This window comes from Pongo pygmaeus, chromosome 8 (assembly GCF_028885625.2).
Source record: "Pongo pygmaeus isolate AG05252 chromosome 8, NHGRI_mPonPyg2-v2.0_pri, whole genome shotgun sequence".
NCBI lineage: Eukaryota > Metazoa > Chordata > Mammalia > Primates > Hominidae > Pongo > Pongo pygmaeus.
This window is the reverse complement of record NC_072381.2, coordinates 42,905,879-42,928,533: the sequence shown is the minus strand read 5'-3', so window position 1 is coordinate 42,928,533 and position 22,655 is coordinate 42,905,879.

The following is a 22,655-nucleotide window of genomic DNA, read 5'->3' as shown; positions in this document are numbered from 1 at the left end:
GAATGCTTCTGTGTAGTTTTTAGGTGAAGATATTTCCTTTTCCAGCATAGGCGTCAAAGCGATCCAAATAAACACTTGCAGATTCTACAAAAGGAGTGTTTCCAAACTGCTCTATCAAGAGGAACGTTCAAGTCTGTGAGTAGAATGCACTCACCACAAAGAAGTTTCTGAGAATACTTCTGTCTAGTTTTTATGTGAAGATATTTCCTTTTCCAGCATAGGTGTCAAAGCGCTCCAAATAAACACTTGCAGATTCTACAAAAGGAGTGTTTCCAAACAGCTCTATCAGAGGGAATTTTCAAGTCTGTGAGTTGAATGCACTAGTCAGACAGAAGTTTGTGAGAATGCTTCTGTGTAGTTTTTAGGTGAAGATATTTCCTTTTCCAGCATAGGTCTCAAAGCGCTCCCATTAAACACTTGCAGATTCTACAAAAGGAGTGTTTCCAAACTGCTCTATCAGAGGGAATGTTCAAGTCTGTGAGTTGAATGCACTAGTCAGACAGAAGTTTGTGAGAATGCTACTGTGTAGTTTTTAGGTGAAGATATTTCCTTTTCCAGCATAGGTCTCAAAGTGATCCAAATAAACACTTGCAGATGCTACAAAAGGAGTGTTTCCAAACTGCTCTATCGGAGGGAATGTTCAAGTCTGTGACTTCAATGCAGTAATCACACAGAAGTTTGTGAGAATGCTTCTGTCTAGTTTCAGGTGGAGATATTTCTTTTCCCAGCATAGGCCTCAAAGCCCTCCAAATATCCACTTGTAGACTCTACAAAAAGAGTGTTTCAAAACTGCTCTTTCAAAAGGATGGCTCAAGTCTGTGAGTTGAATGCACTCATCACAAAGAAGTTTCTGAGAATGCTTCTGTGTAGTTGTTGTGTGAAGATACTTCCTTTTCCAGCACAGGCCTCAGTGCGCTCGAAATAAACACTTGCAGATCCTACGAAAGGAGCGTTTCAATACTGTCCTATCAAAATAAACGTTCAAGTCCGTGAGTTGAATGCAGTCATCACACAGAAGTTTCTGAGAATGCTTCTGTGTAGTTTTTAGGTGAAGATATTTCATTTCCCAGCACAGGCCTCAGAGCGCTCCAAATATGCATTTGCAGATTCTACAAAAAGAGAGCTTGAAAACTCTTCCACCAAAAAGAGGCTTCAACTCTATGAGTAGAATGCACTCATCACAAAGAAGTTTCTGAGAATGCTTCTGTCTAGTTTTTATGTGAAGATACTTCCTTTTCCATCATAGGCCTCAAAGCGCTCGAAATAAACACTTGCAGATTCTACGAAAGGAGTGTTTCAAAACTGTCCTATCAAAAGAAACGTTCAAGTCTGTGAGTTGAATGCACTCATCACAAAGAAGTTTCTGAGAATGCTTCTGTGTAGTTTTTAGGTGAAGATATTTCCTTTTCCAGCATAGGCGTCAAAGCGATCCAAATAAACACTTGCAGATTCTACAAAAGGAGTGTTTCCAAACTGCTCTATCAGAGGGAATGTTCAAGTCTGTGAGTTGAATGCAGTAATCACACAGAAGTTTGTGAGAATGCTTCTGTCTAGTTTTTAGGTGAAGATATTTCATTTCCCAGAATAGGCCTGAAAGCGCTCCAAATTTCCACTTGCAGATTCTACAAAAAGAGTGTTCCAAAACTACTCTTTCAAAAGGAAGGCTCAAGTCTGTGAGTTGAATGCACTCATCAGAAAGAGGTTTCTGAGAATGCTTCTGTGTAGTTGTTATGTGAAGATACTTCCTTTTCCAGCATAGGTCCCAAAGCGCTCGAAATAAACACTTGCAGATTCTACGAAAGGAGTGTTTCAAAACTGTCCTATGAAAAGAAACGTTCAAGTCTGTGAGTTGAAAGCACTCATCACAGAGAAGTTTCTGAGAATGGTTCTGTGTAGTTTTTAGGTGAAGATATTTCCTTTTCCAGCATAGGCGTCAAAGCGATCCAAATAAACACTTGCAGATTCTACAAAAGGAGTGTTTCCAAACTGCTCTGTCAAGAGGAATGTTCAAGTCTGTGAGTAGAATGCACTCACCACAAAGAAGTTTCTGAGAATGCTTCTGTCTAGTTTTTATGGGAAGATATTTCCTTTTCCAGCATAGGCGTCAAAGCGCTCCAAATAAACACTTGCAGATTCTACAAAAGGAGTGTTTCCAAACTGCTCTATCAGAGGGAATGTTCAAGTCTGTGAGATGAATGCACTAGTCAGACAGAAGTTTGTGAGAATGCTTCTGTGTAGTTTTTAGGTGAAGATATTTCCTTTTCCAGCATAGGTCTCAAAGTGATCCAAATAAACACTTGCAGATTGTACAAAAGGAGTGTTTCCAAACTGCTCTATCAGAGGGAATGTTCAAGTCTGTGAGTTGAATGCAGTAATCACACAAAAGTTTGTGAGAATGCTTCTGTCTAGTTTCAGGTGGAGATATGTCCTTTCCCAGCATAGGCCTCAAAGCCCTCCAAATATCCACTTGCAGACTCTACAAAAAGAGTGTTTCAAAACTGCTCTTTCAAAAGGATGGCTCCAGTCTGTGAGTTGAATGCACTCATCACAAAGAAGTTTCTGAGAATGCTTCTGTGTAGTTGTTATGTGAAGATACTTCCTTTTCCAGCACAGGCCTCAGAGCGCTCGAAATAAACACTTGCAGATCCTACGAAAGGAGTGTTTCAAAACTGTCCTATCAAAATAAACGTTCAAGTCTGTGAGTTGAATGCAGTCATCACACAGAAGTTTCTGAGAATGCTTCTGTGTAGTTTTTAGGTGAAGATATTTCATTTCCCAGCACAGGCCTCAGAGGGCTCCAAATATGCATTTGCAGATTCTACAAAAAGAGAGCTTGAAAACTCTTCCACCAAAAAGAGGCTTCAACTCTATGAGTAGAATGCACTCATCACAAAGAAGTTTCTGAGAATGCTTCTGTCTAGTTTTTATGTGAAGATATTTCCTTTTCCAGCATAGGCGTCAAAGCGCTCCAAATAAACACTTGCAGATTCTACTAAAGGAGTGTTTCCAAACTGCTCTATCAAAAGCAATGTTCAAGTCTGTGAGTTGAATGCACTCATCACAGAGAAGTTTCTGAGAATGCTTCTGTGTAGTTTTTAGGTGAAGATATTTCCTTTTCCAGCATAGGCGTCAAAGCGATCCAAATAAACACTTGCAGATTCTACAAAAGTAGTGTATCCAAACTGCTCTATCAGAGGGAATGTTCAAGTCTGTGAGTTGAATGCAGTCATCACACAGAAGTTTGTGAGAATGCTTCTGTCTAGTTTTTAGGTGAAGATATTTCTTTTCCCAGAATAGGCCCTAAAGCGCTCCAAATTTCCACTTGCAGATTCTACAAAAAGAGTGTTTCAAAACTGCTCTTTCAAAAGGGAGGCTCAAGCCTGTGAGTTGAATACACTCATCACAAAGAAGTTTCTGAGAATGCTTCTGTGTAGTTGTTATGTGAAGATACTTCCTTTTCCAGCATAGGCCTCAAAGCGCTCGAAATAAACACTTGCAGATTCTACGAAAGGAGTGTTTCAAAACTGTCCGATCAAAAGGAACGTTCAAGTCTGTGAGTTGAATGCACTCATCACAGAGAAGTTTCTGAGAATGCTTCTGTGTAGTTTTTAGGTGAAGATATTTCCTTTTCCAGCATAGGCGTCAAAGCGATCCAAATAAGCCCTTGCAGATTCTACAAAAGGAGTGTTTCCAAACTGCTCTATCAGAGGGAATGTTCAAGTCTGTGAGTTGAATGCAGTAATCACACAGAAGTTTGTGAGAATGCTTCTGTCTAGTTTTTAGGTGAAGATATTTCATTTCCCTGAATAGGCCTGAAAGCGCTCCAAATTTCCACATGCAGATTCTACAAAAAGAGTGTTTCAAAACTACTCTTTCAAAAGGAAGGCTCAAGTCTGTGAGTTGAATGCACTCATCACAAAGAAGTTTCTGAGAATGCTTCTGTGTAGTTGTTATGTGAAGATACTTCCTTTTCCAACATAGGCCCCAAAGCGCTCGAAATAAACACTTGCAGATTCTACGAAAGGAGTGTTTCAAAACTGTCCTAGGAAAAGAAACGTTCAAGTCTGTGAGTTGAATGCACTCATCACAGAGAAGTTTCTGAGAATGCTTCTGTGTAGTTTTTAGGTGAAGATATTTCCTTTTCCAGCATAGGCGTCAAAGCGATCCAAATAAACACTTGCAGATTCTACAAAAGGAGTGTTTCCAAACTGCTCTATCAAGAGGAATGTTCAAGTCTGTGAGTAGAATGCACTCACCACAAAGAAGTTTCTGAGAATGCTTCTGTCGAGTTTTTATGTGAAGATATTTCCTTTTCCAGCATAGGCGTCAAAGCGCTCCAAATAAACACTTGCAGATTCTACAAGAGGAGTGTTTCCAATCAGCTCTATCAGAGGGAATGTTCAAGTCTGTGAGTTGAATGCACTAGTCAGACAGAAGTTTGTGAGAATGCTTCTGTGTAGTTTTTAGGTGAAGATATTTCCTTTTCCAGCATAGGTCTCAAAGCGCTCCAAATAAACACTTGCAGATTCTACAAAAGGAGTGTTTCCAAACTGCTCTATCAGAGGGAATGTTCAAGTCTGTGAGTTGAATGCAGTAATCACACAGAAGTTTGTGAGAATGCTTCTGTCTAGTTTCAGGTGGAGATATTTCTTTTCCCAGCATAGGCCTCAAAGCCCTCCATATATCCACTTGCAGACTCTGCAAAAAGAGTGTTTCAAAACTGCTCTTTCAAAAGGATGGCTCAAGTCTGTGAGTTGAATGCACTCATCACAAAGAAGTTTCTGAGAATGCTTCTGTGTAGTTGTTATGTGAAGATACTTCCTTTTCCAGCACAGGCCTCAGTGCCCTCGAAATAAACCCTTGCAGATCCTACGAAAGGAGTGTTTCAAAACTGTCCTATCAAAATAAACGTTCAAGTCCGTGAGTTGAATGCACTCATCACACAGAAGTTTCTGAGAATGCTTCTGTGTAGTTTTTAGGTGAAGATATTTCATTTCCCAGCACAGGCCTCAGAGCGCTCCAAATATGCATTTGCAGATTCTACAAAAAGAGAGCTTGAAAACTCTTCCACCAAAAAGAGGCTTCAACTCTATGAGTAGAACGCACTCATCACAAAGAAGTTTCTGAGAATGCTTCTGTCTAGTTTTTATGTGAAGATATTTCCTTTTCCAGCATAGGCGTCAAAGCTCTCCAAATAAACACTTGCAGAATCTACTAAAGGAGTGTTTCCAAACTGCTCTATCAAAAGCAATGTTCAAGTCTGTGAGTTGAATGCACTCATCACAGAGAAGTTTCTGAGAATGCTTCTGTGTAGTTTTTAGGTGAAGATATTTCCTTTTCCAGCATAGGCGTCAAAGCGCTCCAAATAAACACTTGCAGATTCTACAAAAGGAGAGTTTCCAAACTGCTCTATCAGAGGGAATGTTCAAGTCTGTGAGTTGAATGCAGTAATCACACAGAAGTTTGTGAGAATGCTTCTGTCTAGTTTTTAGGTGAAGATATTTCATTTCCCAGAATAGGCCTGAAAGCGCTCCAAATTTCCACTTGCAGATTCTACAAAAAGAGTGTTTCAAAACTACTCTTTCAAAAGGAAGGCTCAAGTCTGTGAGTTGAATGCACTCATCACAAAGAAGTTTCTGAGAATGCTTCTGTGTAGTTGTTATGTGAAGATACTTCCTTTTCCAGCATAGGCCCCAACGCGCTCGAAATAAACACTTGCAGATTCTACGAAAGGAGTGTTTCAAAACTGTCCTATGGATAGAAACTTTCAAGTCTGTGAGTTGAATGCACTCATCACAGAGAAGTTTCTGAGAATGCTTCTGTGTAGTTTTTAGGTGAAGATATTTCCTTTTCCAGCATAGGCGTCAAAGCGATCCAAATAAACACTTGCAGATTCTACAAAAGGATTGTTTCCAAACTGCTCTATCAAGAGGAATGTTCAAGTCTGTGAGTAGAATGCACTCACCACAAAGAAGTTTCTGAGAATGCTTCTGTCTAGTTTTTATGTGAAGATATTTCCTTTTCCAGCATAGGCGTCAAAGCGCTCCAAATAAACACTTGCAGATTCTACAAAAGGAGTGTTTCCAAACTGCTCTATCAGAGGGAATGTTCAAGTCTGTGAGTTGAATGCACTAGCAGACAAAAGTTTGTGAGAATGCTTCTGTGTAGTTTTTAGGTGAAGGTATTTCCTTTTCCAGCATAGGTCTCAAAGTGATCCAAATAAACACTTGCAGATACTACAAAAGGAGTGTTTCCAAACTGCTCTATCAGAGGGAATGTTCAAGTCTGTGAGTTGAATGCAGTAATCACACAGAAGTTTGTGAGAATGCTTCTGTGTAGTTTCAGGTGGAGATAATTCTTTTCCCAGCATAGACCTCAAAGCCCTCCATATATCCACTTGCAGACTCTACAAAAAGAGTGTTTCAAAACTGCTCTTTCAAAAGGATGGCTCAAGTCTGTGAGTTGAATGCACTCATCACAAAGAAGTTTCTGAGAATGCTTCTGTGTAGTTGTTATGTGAAGATACTTCCTTTTCCAGCACAGGCCTCAGTGTGCTCGAAATAAACACTTGCAGATCCTACGAAAGGAGTGTTTCAAAACTGTCCTATCAAAATAAACGTTCAAGTCTGTGAGTTGAATGCAGTCATCACACAGAAGTTTCTGAGAATGCTTCTGTGTAGTTTTTAGGTGAAGATATTTCATTTCCCAGCACAGGCCTCAGAGCGCTCCAAATATGCATTTGCAGATTCTACAAAAAGAGAGCTTGAAAACTCTTCCACCAAAAAGAGGCTTCAACTCTATGAGTAGAATGCACTCATCACAAAGAAGTTTCTGAGAATGCTTCTGTCTAGTTTTTATGTGAAGATATTTCCTTTTCCAGCATAGGCGTCAAAGCGCTCCAAATAAACACTTGCAGATTCTACTAAAGGATTGTTTCCAAACTGCTCTATCAAAAGCAACGTTCAAGTCTGTGAGTTGAATGCACTCATCACAGAGAAGTTTCTGAGAATGCTTCTGTGTAGTTTTTAGGTGAAGATATTTCTTTTTCCAGCATAGGCGTCAAAGCGATCCAAATAAACACTTGCAGATTCTACAAAAGGAGTGTATCCAAACTGCTCTATCAGAGGGAATGTTCAAGTCTGTGAGTTGAATGCAGTAATCACACAGAAGTTTGTGAGAATGCTTCTGTCTAGTTTTTAGGTGAAGATATTTCATTTCCCAGAATAGGCCCTAAAGCGCTCCAAATTTCCACTTGCAGATTCTACAAAAAGAGTGTTTCAAAACTGCTCTTTCAAAAGGAAGGCTCAAGTCGGTGAGTTGAATGCACTCATCACAAAGAAGTTTCTGAGAATGCTTCTGTGTAGTTGTTATGTGAAGATACTTCCTTTTCCAGCATAGGCCTCAAAGCGCTCGAAATAAACACTTGCAGATTCTACGAAAGGAGTGTTTCAAAACTGTCCTATCAAAAGAAACGTTCAAGTCTGTGAGTTGAATGCACTCATCACAGAGAAGTTTCTGAGAATGCTTCTGTGTAGTTTTTAGGTGAAGATATTTCCTTTTCCAGCTTAGGCGTCAAAGCGATCCAAGTAAACACTTGCAGATTCTACAAAAGGAGTGTTTCCAAACTGCTCTATCAGAGGGAATGTTCAAGTCTGTAAGTTGAATGCACTAGTCAGACAGAAGTTTGTGAGAATGCTTCTGTGTAGTTTTTAGGTGAAGATATTTCCTTTTCCAGCATAGGTCTCAAAGCGCTCCAAATAAACAGTTGCAGATTCTACAAAAGGAGTGTTTCCAAACTGCTCTATCAGAGAGAATGTTCAAGTCTGTGAGTTGAATGCACTAGTTAGACAGAAGTTTCTGAGAATGCTTCTGTGTAGTTGTTATGTGAAGATACCTCCTTTTCCAGCATAGGCCTCAAAGGGCTCTACATAAAGACTTGCAGATTCTAGGAAAGCAGTGTTTCAAAACTGTCCTATCAAAATAAACGTTCAAGTCTGTGAGTTGAATGCACTCATCACACAGAAGTTTCTGAGAATGCTTCTGAGTAGTTTTTAGGTGGAGATATTTCCTTTTCCAGCATAGGCGTCAAAGCGATCCAAATAAACACTTGCAGATTCTACAAAAGGAGTGTTTCCAAACTGCTGTATCAGGAGGAACGTTCAAGTCTGTGAGTAGAATGCACTCACCACAAAGAAGTTTCTGAGAATGCTTTTGTCTAGTTTTTATGTGAAGATATTTCCTTTTCCAGCATAGGCGTCAACGCGCTCCAAATAAACAATTGCAGATTCTACTAAAGGAGTGTTTCCAAACTGCTCTATCAAAAGGAAGGTTCAAGTCTGTGAGTTGAATGCACTAATCACACAGAAGTTTGTGAGAATGCTTCTGTGTAGTTTTTAGGTGAAGATATTTCCTTTTCCAGCATAGGTCTCAAAGTGATCAAAATAAACACTTGCAGATTCTACAAAAGGAGTGTTTCCAAACTGCTCTATCAGAGGGAATGTTCAAGTCTGTGAGTTGTATGCAGTAATCACAGAGAAGTTTGTGAGAATGCTTCTGTCTAGTTTCAGGTGGAGATATTTCTTTTCCCAGCATAGGCCTCAAAGCCCTCCAAATATCCACTTGCAGACTCTACAAAAAGAGTGTTTCAAAACTGCTCTTTCAAAAGGAAGGCTCAGTTCTGTGAGTTGAATGCACTCATCACAAAGACGTTTCTGAGAATACTTCTGTGTAGTTGTTATGTGAAGATACTTCCTTTTCCAGCATAGGCCTCAATGCGCTCCAAATAAACACTTGCAGATCCTACGAAAGCAGTGTTTCAAAACTGTCCTATCAAAATAAACGATCACGTCTGTGAGTTGAATGCACTCATCACACAGAAGTTTCTGAGAATGCTTCTGTGTAGTTTTTAGCTGAAGATATTTCATTTCCCAGCACAGGCCTCGGAGCGCTCCAAATATGCACTTGCAGATTCTAGAAAAGGAGAGCCTGAAAACTCTTCCACCAAAAAGAGACTTCAACTCTATGAGTAGAATGCACTCATCACAAAGAAGTTCTGAGAATGCTTCTGTCTCGTTTTTATGTGAAGATAATTCCTTTTCCAGCATAGGCGTCAAAGCGCTCCAAATAAACACTTGCAGATCCTACTAAAGGAGTGTTTCCAAACTGCTCTATCAAAAGCAATGTTCAAGTCTGTGAGTTGAATGCACTCATCACAGAGAAGTTTCTGAGAATGCTTCTGTGTAGTTTTTAGGTGAAGATATTTCCTTTTCCAGCATAGGCGTCAAAGCGATCCAAATAAACACTTGCAGATTCTACAAAAGGAGTGTATCCAAACTGCTCTATCAGAGGGAATGTTCAAGTCTGTGAGTTGAATGCAGTAATCACACAGAAGTTTGTGAGAATGCTTCTGTCTAGTTTTTAGGTGAAGATATTTCATTTCCCAGAATAGGCCCTAAAGCGCTGCAAATTTCCACTTGCAGATTCTACAAAAAGAGTGTTTCAAAACTACTCTTTCAAAAGGAAGGCTCAAGTCTGTGAGTTGAATGCACTCATCACAAAGAAGTTTCTGAGAATGCTTCTGTGTAGTTGTTATGTGAAGATACTTCCTTTTCCAGCATAGGCCCCAAAGCGCTCGAAATAAACACTTGCAGATTCTACGAAAGGAGTGTTTCAAAACTGTCCTATCAAAAGAAACGTTCAAGTCGGTGAGTTGAATGCACTCATCACAGAGAAGTTTCTGAGAATGCTTCTCTGTAGTTGTTATGTGAAGATACTTCCTTTTCCAGCATAGGCCTCAAAGCGCAAGAAACAAACACTTGCAGATTTTACAAAAGGAGTGTTTCAAAACTGTTCTATCAAAAGAAACGTTCAAGTCTGTGAGTTGAATGCACTCATCACACAGAAGTTTCTGAGAGTGCTTCTGTGTAGTTTTTAGGTGAAGATATTTCCTTTTCCAGCATAGGCGTCAAAGCGATCCAAATAAACACTTGCAGATTCTACAAAAGGAATGTATCCAAACTGCTCTATCAGAGGGAATGTTCAAGTCTGTGAGTTGAATGCAGTAATCACACAGAAGTTTTTGAGTATGCTTCTGTCCCGTTTTTAGGTGAAGATATTTCATTTCCCAGAATAGGCCTTAAAGCGCTCCAAATTTCCTCTTGCAGATTCTACAAAAAGAGTGTTTCAAAACTACTCTTTCAAAAGGAAGGCTCAAGTCTGTGAATTGAATGCACTCATCACAAAGAAGTTTCTGAGAATGCTTCTGTGAGGTTGTTATGTGAAGATACTTCCTTTTCCAGCATAGGCCCCAAAGCGCTCGAAATAAACACTTGCAGATTCTACGAAAGGAGTGTTTCAAAACTGTCCTATCAAAAGAAACGTTCAAGTCTGTGAGATGAATGTACTCATCACAGAGAAGTTTCTGAGAATGCTTCTGTGTAGTTTTTAGGTGGAGATATTTCCTTTTCCAGCATAGGCGTCAAAGCGATCCCAATAAACACTTGCAGATTCTACAAAAGGAGTGTTTCCAAACTGCTGTATCAAGAGGAACGTTCAAGTCTGTGAGTAGAATGCACTCACCACAAAGAAGTTTCTGAGAATGCTTCTGTCTAGTTTTTATGTGAAGATATTTCCTTTTCCCGCATAGGCGTCAAACCGCTCCAAATAAACAATTGCAGATTCTACTAAAGGAGTGTTTCCAAACTGCTCTATCAAAAGGAAGGTTCAAATCTGTGAGTTGAATGCATTAATCACACAGAAGTTTGTGAGAATGCTTCTGTCTATCTTTTAGGTGAAGATATTTCTTTTCCCAGAATAGGCCTTAAAACGCTCCAAATATCCACTTGCAGATTCTAGAAAATGAGTGTTTCAAAACTGCTCTTTCAAAAGAAAGGCGCAAGTCTGTGAGTTGAATGCAGTCATCACAAAAAAGTTTCTGAGAATGCTTCTGTGTAGTTGTTATGTGAAGATACTTCCTTTTCGAACATAGGCCTCAGAGCGCTCGAAACAAACACTTGCAGATTCTACAAAAGGAGTGTTTCAAAACTGTCCTATCAAAAGAAACGTTCAAGTCTGTGAGTTGAATGCACTCATCACAGAGAAGTTTCTGAGAATTCTTCTGTGTAGTTTTTAGGGGAAGTTATTTCCTTTTCCAGCATAGGCGTCAAATCGATCCAAATAAACACTTGCAGATTCTACTAAAGGAGTGTTTCCAAACTGCTGTATCAGAGGGAATGTTCAAGTCTGTGAGTTGAATGCACTAGTCAGACAGAAGTTTGTGAGAATGCTTCTGTGTAGTTTTTAGGTGAAGATATTTCCTTTTCCAGCATAGGTCTCAAAGTGATCCAAATAAACACTTGCAGATTCTACAAAAGGAGTGTTTCCAAACTGCTCTATCAGAGGGAATGTTCAAGTCTGTGAGTTGAATGCACTAGTTAGACAGAAGTTTATGAGAATGCTTCTGTGTAGTTGTTATGTGAAGATACTTCCTTTTCCATCGTAGGCCTCAAAGGGCTCTAAATAAAAACTTGCAGATTCTAGGAAAGCAGTGTTTCAAAACTGTCCTATCAAAATAAACGTTCAAGTCTGTGAGTTGAATGCACTCATCACACAGAAGTTTCTGAGAATGCTTCTGTGTAGTTTTTAGGTGGAGATATTTCCTTTTGCAGCATAGGCGTCAAAGCGATCCAAATAAACACTTGCAGATTCTACAAAAGGAGTGTTTCCAAAATGCTGTATCAAGAGGAACGTTCAAGTCTGTGAGTAGAATGCACTCGCCACAAAGAAGTTTCTGAGAATGCTTCTGTCTAGTTTTTATGTGAAGATATTTCCTTTTCCAGCATAGGCCTCAAAGCTCTCCAAATAAACACTTGCAGATTCTACAAAAGGGGTGTTTCCAAACTGCTCTATCAGAGGGAATGTTCAAGTCTGTGAGTTGAATGCACTAGTCAGACAGAAGTTTGTGAGAATGCTTCTGTGTAGTTGTTATGTGAAGATACTTCCTTTTCCAGCATAGGCCTCAATGCGCTCCAAATAAACACTTGCAGATCCTACGAAAGCAGTGTTTCAAAACTGTCCTATCAAAATAAACGATCAAGTCTGTGAGTTGAATGCACTGATCACACAGAAGTTTCTGAGAATGCTTCTGTGTAGTTTTTAGGTGAAGATATTTCATTTCCCAGCACAGGCCTCGGAGCGCTCCAAATATGCACTTGCAGATTCTAGAAAAGGAGAGCCTGAAAACTCTTCCACCAAAAAGAGGCTTCAACTCTGTGAGTAGAATGCACTCATCACAAAGAAGTTTCTGAGAATGCTTCTGTCTAGTTTTTATGTGAAGATATTTCCTTTTCCAGCATAGGCGTCAAAGCGCTCCAAATAAACACTTGCAGATTCTACTAAAGGAGTGCTTCCAAACTGCTCTATCAAAAGCAATGTTCAAGTCTGTGAGTTGAATGCACTTATCACACAGAAGTTTGTGAGAATTCTTCTGTTTAGTTTTTAGGTGAAGATATTTCTTTTCCCAGAATAGGCCTTAAAGCGCTCCAAATTTCCACTTGCAGATTCTACAAAAAGAGTGTTTCCAAACTGCTCTTTCAAAAGGAAGGCTCAAGTCTGTGAGTTGAATGCACTCATCACAAAGAACTTTCTGAGAATGCTTCTGTGTAGTCGTTATGTGAAGATAATTCCTTTTCCAGCATAGGCCTCTAAGCGCTCGAAACAAACACTTGCAGATTCTACAAAAGGAGTGTTTCAAAACTGCTCTATCAAAGGCAATGTTCAAGTCTGTGAGTTGAATGCACTCATCACAGAGAAGTTTCTGAGAATGCTTCTGTGTAGTTTTTAGGTGAAGATATTTCCTTTTCCAGCATAGGCGTCAAAGCGATCCAAATAAACACTTGCAGATTCTACAAAAGGAGTGTATCCAAACTGCTCTATCAGAGGCAATGTTCAAGTCTGTGAGTTGAATGCAGTAATCACACAGAAGTTTCTGAGAATGCTTCTGTGTAGTTTTTAGGTGAAGATATTTCCTTTTCCAGCATAGGCGTCAAAGCGATCCAAATAAACACTTCCAGATTCTACAAAAGGAGTGTCTCCAAACTGCTGTATCAAGAGGAACGTTCAAGTCTCTGAGTAGAATCCACTCACCACAAAGAAGTTTCTGAGAATGCTTCTGTCTAGTTTTTATGTGAAGATATTTCCTTTTCCAGCATAGGCGTCAAAGCGCTCCAAATAAACACTTGCAGATTCTACAAAAGGAGTGTTTCCAAAGTGCTCTATCAAAGGGAAGGTTCAAGTCTGTGAGTTGAATGCACTAATCACACAGACGTTTGTGAGAATGCGTCTGTCCAGTTTTTAGGTGAAGATATTTCTTTTCCCAGAATAGGCCTTAATGCGCTCCAAATATCCAATTGCAGATTCTATATAAAGAGTGTTTCAAAACTGCTCTTTCAAAAGAAAGGCTCAAGTCTGTGAGTTGAATGCACTCATCACAAAGAAGTTTCTGAGAATGCTTCTGTGTAGTTGTTATGTGAAGATACTTCCTTTTCCAGCATAGGCCTCAAAGCGCTCGAAATAAACAGGTGCAGATTCTAGAAAAGGAGTGTTTCAAAACTGTCCTATCAAAAGAAACGTTCAAGTCTGTGAGTTGAATGCACTCATCACAGAGAAGATTCTGAGAATGCTTCTGTGTAGTTTTTAGGTGAAGATATTTCCTTTTCCAGCATAGGCGTCAAAGCGATCCAAATAAACACTTGCAGATTCTACAAAAGGAGTGTTTCCAAACTGCTCTATCAGAGGGAATGTTCAAGTCTGTGAGTTGAATGCAGTAATCACACAGAAGTTTGTGAGAATGCTTCTGTCTAGTTTCAGGTGAAGATATTTATTTTCAAAGCATAGGCCTCAAATCCCTCCAAATATCCACTTGCAGACTCTACAAAAAGAGTGTTTGAAAACTGCTCTTTCAAAAGGAAGGCTCTATTCTGTGAGTTGAATGCACTCATCACAAAGAAGTTTCTGAGAATGCTTCTGTGTAGTTGTTATGTGAAGATACTTCCTTTTCCAGCATAGGCCTCAATGCGCTCCAAATAAACACATGCAGATCCTACGAAAGTAGTGTTTCAAAACTGTCCTATCAAAAGAAACGTTCAAGTCTGTGAGTTGAATGGACTCATCACAGAGAAGTTCCTGAGAATGCTTCTGTGTAGTTTTTAGGTGAAGATATTTCCTTTTCCAGCATAGGCGTCAAAGCGATCCAAATAAACACTTGCAGATTCTACAAAAGGAGTGTATCCAAACTGCTCTATCAGAGGGAATGTTCAAGTCTGTGAGTTGAATGCAGTAATCACACAGAAGTTTGTGAGAAAGCTTCTGTCTAGTTTTTAGGTGAAGATATTTCATTTCCCAGAATAGGCCTTAAAGCGCTCCAAATTTCCAATTGCAGATTCTACAAAAAGAGTGTTTCAAAACTGCTCTTTCAAAAGGAAGGCTCAAGTCTGTGAGTTGAATGTACTCATCACAAAGAAGCTTCTGAGAATGCTTCTGTGTAGTTTTTATGTGAAGATGCTTCCTTTTCCAGCATAGGCCTCAAAGCGCTCGAAATAAACACGTGCAGATTCTACAAAAGGAGTGTTTCAAAACTGTCCTATCAAAAGAAACGATCAAGTCTGTGAGTTGAATGCACTCATCACAGAGAAGATTCTGAGAATGCTTCTGTGTAGTTTTTAGGTGAAGATATTTCCTTTTCCAGCATAGGCGTCAAAGCGCTCCAAATAAACACTTGCAGATTCTACAAAAGGAGTGTTTCCAAACTGCTCTATTAAAAGGAAGGTTCAAGTCTGTGAGTTGAATGCACTAATCACACAGAAGTTTGTGAGAATGCCTCTGTCTAGTTTTTAGGTGAAGATATTTCTTTTCCCAGAATAGGCCTTAAAGCGCTCCAAATTTCCACTTGCAGATTCTACAAAAAGAGTGTTTCAAAACTGCTCTTTCAAAAGAAAAGCTCAAGTCTGTGAGTTGAATGCACTCATCACAAAGAAGTTTCTGAGAATGCTTCTGTGTAGTTGTTATGTGAAGATACTTCCTTTTCTAGCATAGTCCTCAAAGCGCTCGAAATAAACACTTGCAGATTCTACGAAAGGAGTGTTTCAAAACTGTCCTATCAAAAGAAACGTTCAAGTCTGTGAGTTGAATGCACTCATCACAGAGAAGTTTCTGAGAATGCTTCTGTGTAGTTTTTAGGTGGAGATATTTCCTTTTCCAGCATAGGCGTTAAAGCGATCCAAATAAACACTTGCAGATTCTACAAAAGGAGTGTTTCAAAACTGTCCTATCAAAAGAAACGTTCAAGTATGTGAGTTGAATGCACTCATCACAGAGAAGTTTCTGAGAATGCTTCTGTGTAGTTTTTAGGTGGAGATATTTCCTTTTCCAGCATAGGCGTCAAAGCGATCCAAATAAACACTTGCACATTCTACAAAAGGAGTGTTTCCAAACTGCTGTATCAAGAGGAACGTTCAAGTCTGTGAGTAGAATGCACTCACCACAAAGAAGTTTCTGAGAATGCTTCTGTCTAGTTTTTATGTGAAGATATTTCCTTTTCCCGTATAGGCGTCAAACCGCTCCAAATAAACAATTGCAGATTCTACTAAAGGAGAGTTTCCAAACTGCTCTATCAAAAGGAAGGTTCAAGTCTGTGAGTTGAATGCACTAATCACACAGAAGTTTGTGAGAATGCTTCTGTCTAGCTTTTAGGTGAAGATATTTCTTTTCCCAGAATAGGCCTTAAAGCGCTCCAAATATCCACTTGCAGATTCTACAAAATGAGTGTTTCAAAACTGCTCTTTCAAAAGAAAGGCGCAAGTCTGTGAGTTGAATGCACTCATCACAAAAAAGTTTCTGAGAATGTTTCTGTGTAGTTGTTATGTGAAGATACTTCCTTTTCGAACACAGGCCTCAGAGCGCTCGAAACAAACACTTGCAGATTCTACAAAAGGAGTGTTTCAAAACTGTCCTATAAAAAGAAACGTTCAAGTCTGTGAGTTCAATGCACTCATCACAGAGAAGTTTCTGAGAATTCTTCTGTGTAGTGTTTAGGTGAAGATATTTCCTTTTCCAGCATAGGCGTCAAAGCGATCCAAATAAACACTTGCAGATTCTACAAAAGGAGTGTTTCCAAACTGCTCTATCAAGAGGATTGTTCAAGTCTGTGAGTAGGATGCACTCACCACAAAGAAGTTTCTGAGAAGGCTTCTTTCTAGTTTTTATGTGAAGATATTTCCTTTTTCAGCATAGGCGTCAAAGCGCTCCAAATAAACACTTGCAGATCCTACAAAAGGGGTGTTTCCAAACTGCTCTATCAGAGGGAATGTTCAAGTCCGTGAGTGGAATGTAGTAATCACACAGAAGTTTCTGAGAATGCTTCTGTGTAGTTTTTAGGTGAAGATATTTCCTTTTCCAGCATAGGCGTCAAAGCGATACAAATAAACACTTCCAGATTCTACAAAAGGAGTGTTTCCAAACTGCTGTATCAAGAGGAACGTTCACGTCTGTGAGTAGAATCCACTCGCCACAAAGAAGTTTCTGAGAATGCTTCTGTGTAGTTGTTATGTGAAGATACTTCCTTTTCCAGCGTAGGCCTCAATGCGCTCGAAATAAACACCTGCAAATCCTACGAAAGTAGTGTTTCAAAACTGTCCTATCAAAATAAAAGTTCAAGTCTGTGAGTTGAATGCACTCATCACACAGAAGTTTCTGAGAATGCTTCTGTGTAGTTTTTAGGTGAAGATATTTCATTTCCCAGCACAGGCCTCGGAGCGCTCCAAATATGCACTTGCAGATTCTACAAAAAGAGAGCCTGAAAACTCTTCCACCAAAAAGAGGATTCAACTCTATGAGTAGAATGCACTCATCACAAAGAAGTTTCTCAGAATGCTTCTGTCTAGTTTTTATGTGAAGATATTTCATTTTCCAGCATAGGCGTCAAAGCGCTCCAAATAAACACTTGCAGATTCTACTAAAGGAGTGCTTCCAAACTGTTCTATCAAAAGCAATGTTCAAGTCTGTGATTTGAATGCACTAATCACACAGAAGTTTGTGAGAATTCTTCTGTCTAGTTTTTAGGTGAAGATATTTCTTTTCCCAGAATAGGCCTTAAAGCGCTCCAAATATCCACTTGCAGATTCTATAAAAAGTGTGTTTCAAAACTGCTCTTTCAAAAGAAAGGCTCAAGTCTGTGAGTTGAATGCACTCATCACAAAGAAGTTTCTGAGAATGCTTCTGTGTGGTTGTTATGTGAAGATACTTCCTTTTCCAGCACAGGCCTCAAAGCGCTCCAAATAAACACTTGCAGATTCTACAAAAGGAGTGTTTAAAAACTGTCCTATCAGAAGAAACGTTCAAGTCTGTGAGTTGAATGGACTCATCACAGAGAAGTTTCTGAGAATGCTTCTGTGTAGTTTTTAGGTGAAGATATTTCCTTTTCCAGCATAGGCGTCAAAGCGATCCAAATAAACACTTGCAGATTCTACAAAAGGAGTGTATCCAAACTGCTCTATCAGAGGGAATGTTCAAGTCTGTGACTTGAATGCAGTAATCACACAGAAGTTTGTGAGAAAGCTTCTGTCTAGTTTTTAGGTGAAGATATTTCATTTCCCAGAATAGGCCTTAAAGCGCTCCAAATTTCCACTTGCAGATTCTACAAAAAGAGTGTTTCAAAACTGCTCTTTCAAAACGAAGGCTCAAGTCTGTGAGTTGAATGTACTCATCACAAAGAAGTTTCTGAGAATGCTTCTGTGTAGTTGTTATGTGAAGATACTTCCTTTTCCAGGATAGGCCCCAAAGCGCTCGAAATAAACACTTGCAGATTCTACAAAAGGAGTGTTTCAAAACTGTCCTGTCAAAAGAAACGTTCGAGTCTGTGAGTTGAATGCACTCATCACAGAGAAGTTTCTGAGAATGCTTCTGTGTAGTTTTTAGGTGAAGATATTTCCTTTTCCAGCATAGGCGTCAAAGCGATCCAAATAAACACTTGCAGATTCTACAAAAGGAGTGTTTCCAAACTACTCTATCAGAGAGAATGTTCACGTCTGTGAGTTGAATGCACTAGTTAGACAGAAGTTTCTGAGAATGCTTCTGTGTAGTTGTTATGTGAAGATACTTCCTTTTCCAGCATAGGCCTCAAAGAGCTCCAAATAAAAACTTGCAGATTCTAGGAAAGCAGTGTTTCAAAACTGTCCTATCAAAATAAACGTTCAAGTCTGTGAGTTGAATGCACTCATCACACAGAAGTTTCTGAGAATGCTTCTGTGTAGTTGTTATGTGAAGATATTTCCTTTTCCAGCATAGGCCTCAATGCGCTCGAAATAAACACTTGGAGATCCTACGAAAGTAGTGTTTCAAAACTGTCCTATCAAAATAAACGTTCAAATCTGTGAGTTGAATGCACTCATCACACAGAAGTTTCTGAGAATGCTTCTGTGTAGTTTTTAGGTGAAGATATTTCCTTTTCCAGCATAGACGTCAAAGCGATCCAAATAAACACTTGCAGATTCTACAAAAGGGGTGTTTCCAAACTGCTCTATCAGAGGGAATGTTCAAGTCTGTTAGTTGAATGCAGTAATAACACAGAAGTTTGTGAGAATGCTTCTGTCTAGTTTCAGGTGAAGATATTTCTTTTCAAAGCATAGGCCTCAATGCCCTCCAAATATCCACTTGCAGACTCTACAAAAAGAGTGTTTCAAAACTGCTCTTTCAAAAGGAAGGCTCAAGTCTGTGAGTTGAATGCACTCATCACAAAGAAGTTTCTGATAATGCTTCTGTGTAGTTGATATGTGAAGATACTTCCTTTTCCAGCGTAGGCCTCAATGCGCTCGAAATAAACACTTGCAGATCCTACGAAAGTAGTGTTTCAAAACTGTCCTATCAAAATAAACGTTCAAGTCTGTGAGTTGAATGCACTCATCACACAGAAGTTTCTGAGAATGCTTCTGTGTAGTTTTTAGGTGAAGATATTTCATTTCCCAGCACAGGCTTCGGAGCGCTCCAAATATGCACTTGCAGATTCTACAAAAAGAGAGCCTGAAAACTCTTCCACCAAAAAGAGGCTTCAACTCTATGAGTAGAATGCACTCATCGCAAAGAAGTTTCTGAGAATGCTTCTGTCTAGTTTTTATGTGAAGATATTTCCTTTTCCAGCATAGGCGTCAAAGCCCTCCAAATAAACACTTGCAGATTCTACTAAAGGAGTGCTTCCAAACTGCTCTATCAAAAGCAGTGTTCACGTCTGTGAGTTGAATGCACTATTCACACAGAAGTTTGTGAGAATTCTTCTGCCTAGTTTTTAGGTGAAGATATTTCTTTTCCCAGAATAGGCCTTAAAGCGCTCCAAATATCCACTTACAGATTCTATAAAAAGAGTGTTTCAAAACTGCTCTTTCAAAAGAAAGGCTCAAGTCTGTGAGTTGAATGCACTCATCACAAAGAAGTTTCTGAGAATGCTTCTGTGTAGTTGTTATGTGAAGATACTTCCTTTTCCAGCATAGGCCTCAAAGCGCTCGAAATAAACACTTGCAGATTCTACAAAAGGAGTGTTTCAAAACTGTCCTATCAAAAGAAACGTTCACGTCTGTGAGTTGAATGCACTCATCACAGAGAAGTTTCTGAGAATGCTTCTGTGTAGTTTTTAGGTGAAGGTATTTCCTTCTCCAGCATAGGCGTCAAAGCGATCCAAATAAACACTTGCAGATTCTACAAAAGGAGTGTTTCCAGACTTCTGTATAAAGAGGAACGTTCAAGTCTGTGAGTAGAATCCACTCACCACAAAGAAGTTTCTGAAAATGCTTCTGTATAGTTTTTAGGTGAAGATATTTCCTTTTCCAGCATAGGCGTCAAAGCGATCCAAATAAACACTTGCAGCTTCTACAAAAGGAGTGTTTCCAAACTGCTGTATCAAGAGGAACGTTCAAGTCTGTGAGTAGAATCCACTCACCACAAAGAAGTTTCTGAAAATGCTTCTGTGTAGTTTTTAGGTGAAGATATTTCCTTTTCCAGCATAGGCGTCAAAGCGATCCAAATAAACACTTGCAGATTCTACAAAAGGAGTGTTTCCAAACTGCTCTATCAGAGGGAATGTTCAAGTCTGTGAGTTGAATGCAGTAATCACACAGAAGTTTGTGAGAATGCTTCTGTCTAGTTTCAGGTGAAGATATTTCTTTTCCCGGCATAGGCCTCAAAGCCCTCCAAATATCCACTTGCAGACTCTACAAAAAGAGTGTTTCAAAACTGCTCTTTCAAAAGGAAGGCTCAATTCTGTGAGTTGAAAGCACTCATCACAAAGAAGTTTCTGAGAATGCTTCTGTGTAGTTGTTATGTGAAGATACTTCCTTTTCCAGCATAGGCCTCAATGCGCTCGAAATAAACACTTGCAGATCCTACGAAAGTAGTGTTTCAAAACTGTCCTATCAAAATAAACGTTCAAGTCTGTGAGTTGAATGCACTCATCACACAGAAGTTTCTGAGAATGCTTCTGTGTAGTTTTTAGGTGAAGATATTTCCTTTTCCAGCATAGGCGTCAAAGCGATCCAAATAAACACTTGCAGATTCTACAAAAGGAGTGTATCCAAACTGCTCTATCAGAGGGAATGTTCAAGTCTGTGAGTTGAATGCAGTAATCACACAGAAGTTTGTGAGAATGCTTCTGTCTAGTTTGTAGGTGAATATATTTCATTTCCCAGAATAGGCCATAAAGCGCTCCAAAATTCCCCTTGCAGATCCTACAAAAAGAGTGTTTCAAAACTGCTCTTTCAAAAGGAAGGCTCAAGTCTGTGAGTTGAATGCACTCATCACAAAGAAGTTTCTGAGAATGCTTCTGTGTAGTTGTTATGTGAAGATACTTCTTTTTCCAGCATAGGCCCCAAAGCCTTCGAAATAAACACTTGCAGATTCTACGAAAGGAGTGTTTCAAAACTGTCCTATCAAAAGAAACGTTCAAGTCTGTGAGTTGAATGCACTCATCACAGAGAAGTTTCTGAGAATTCTTCTGTGTAGTTTTTAGGTGAAGATATTTCCTTTTCCAGCATAGGCGTCAAAGCGATCCAAATAAACACTTGCAGATTCTACAAAAGGAGTGTTTCCAAACTGCTGTATCAAGAGGAACGTTCAAGTCGGTGAGTAGAATCCACTCACCACAAAGAAGTTTCTGAGAATGCTTCTGTCTAGTTTTTATGTGAAGATATTTCCTTTTCCAGCATAGGCGTCAAAGCGCTCCAAATAAACACTTGCAGATTCTACAAAAGGAGTGTTTCCAAACTGCTCTATCAAAAGGAAGGTTCAAGTCTGTGAGTTGAATGCACTAATCACACAGAAGTTTGTGAGAATGCCTCTGTCTAGTTTTTAGGTGAAGATATTTCTTTTCCCAGAATAGGCCTTAAAGCGCTCCAAATTTCCACTTGCAGATTCCACAAAAAGAGTGTTTCAAAACTGCTCTTTCAAAAGAAAAGCTCAAGTCTGTGAGTTGAATGCACTCATCACAAAGAAGTTTCTGAGAATGCTTCTGTGTAGTTGTTATGTGAAGATACTTCCTTTTCCAGCATAGGCCTCAAAGCGCTCGAAATAAACACTTGCAGATTCTACAAAAGGAGTGTTTCAAAACTGTCCTGTCAAAAGAAACGTTCAAGTCTGTGAGTTGAATGCACTCATCACAGAGAAGTTTCTGAGAATGCTTCTGTGTAGTTTTTAGGTGAAGATATTTCCTTTTCCAGCATAGGCGTCAAAGCGATCCAAATAAACAGTTGCAGCTTCTACAAAAGGAGTGTTTCCAAACTGCTGTATCAAGAGGAACGTTCAAGTCTGTGAGTAGAATCCACTCAAAACAAAGAAGTTTCTGAGAATGCTTCTGTGTAGTTTTTAGGGGAAGACATTTCCTTTTCCAGCATAGGCGTCAAAGCGATCCAAATAAACACTTGCAGATTCTACAAAAGGAGTGTTTCCAAACTGCTCTATCAGAGGGAATGTTCAAGTCTGTGAGTTGAATGCAGTAATCACACAGAAGTTTGTGAGAATGCTTCTGTCTTGTTTCAGGTGAAGATATTTCTTTTCCCAGCATAGGCCTCAAAGCCCTCCAAATATCCACTTGCAGACTCTACAAAAAGAGTGCTTCAAAACTGCTCTTTCAAAAGGAAGGCTCAATTCTGTGAGTTGAATGCACTCATCACAAAGAAGTTTCTGAGAATGCTTCTGTGTAGTTGTTATGTGAAGATACTTCCTTTTCCAGCATAGGCCTCAAAGCGCTCGAAATAAACACTTGCAGATCCTACGAAAGTAGTGTTTCAAAACTGTCCTATCAAAATAAACGTTCAAGTCTGTGAGTTGAATGCACTCATCACACAGAAGTTTGTGAGAATGCTTCTGTGTAGTTTTTAGGTGAAGATATTTCCTTTTCCAGCATAGGCGTCAAAGCGATCCAAATAAACCCTTGCAGATTCTACAAAAGGAGTGTATCCAAACTGCTCTATCAGAGGGAGTGTTCTAGTCTGTGAGTTGAATGCAGTAATCACACAGAAGTTTGTGAGAATGCTTCTGTCTAGTTTGTAGGTGAAGATATTTCATTTCCCAGAATAGGCCTTAAAGCGCTCCAAATTTCCACTTGCAGATTCTACAAAAAG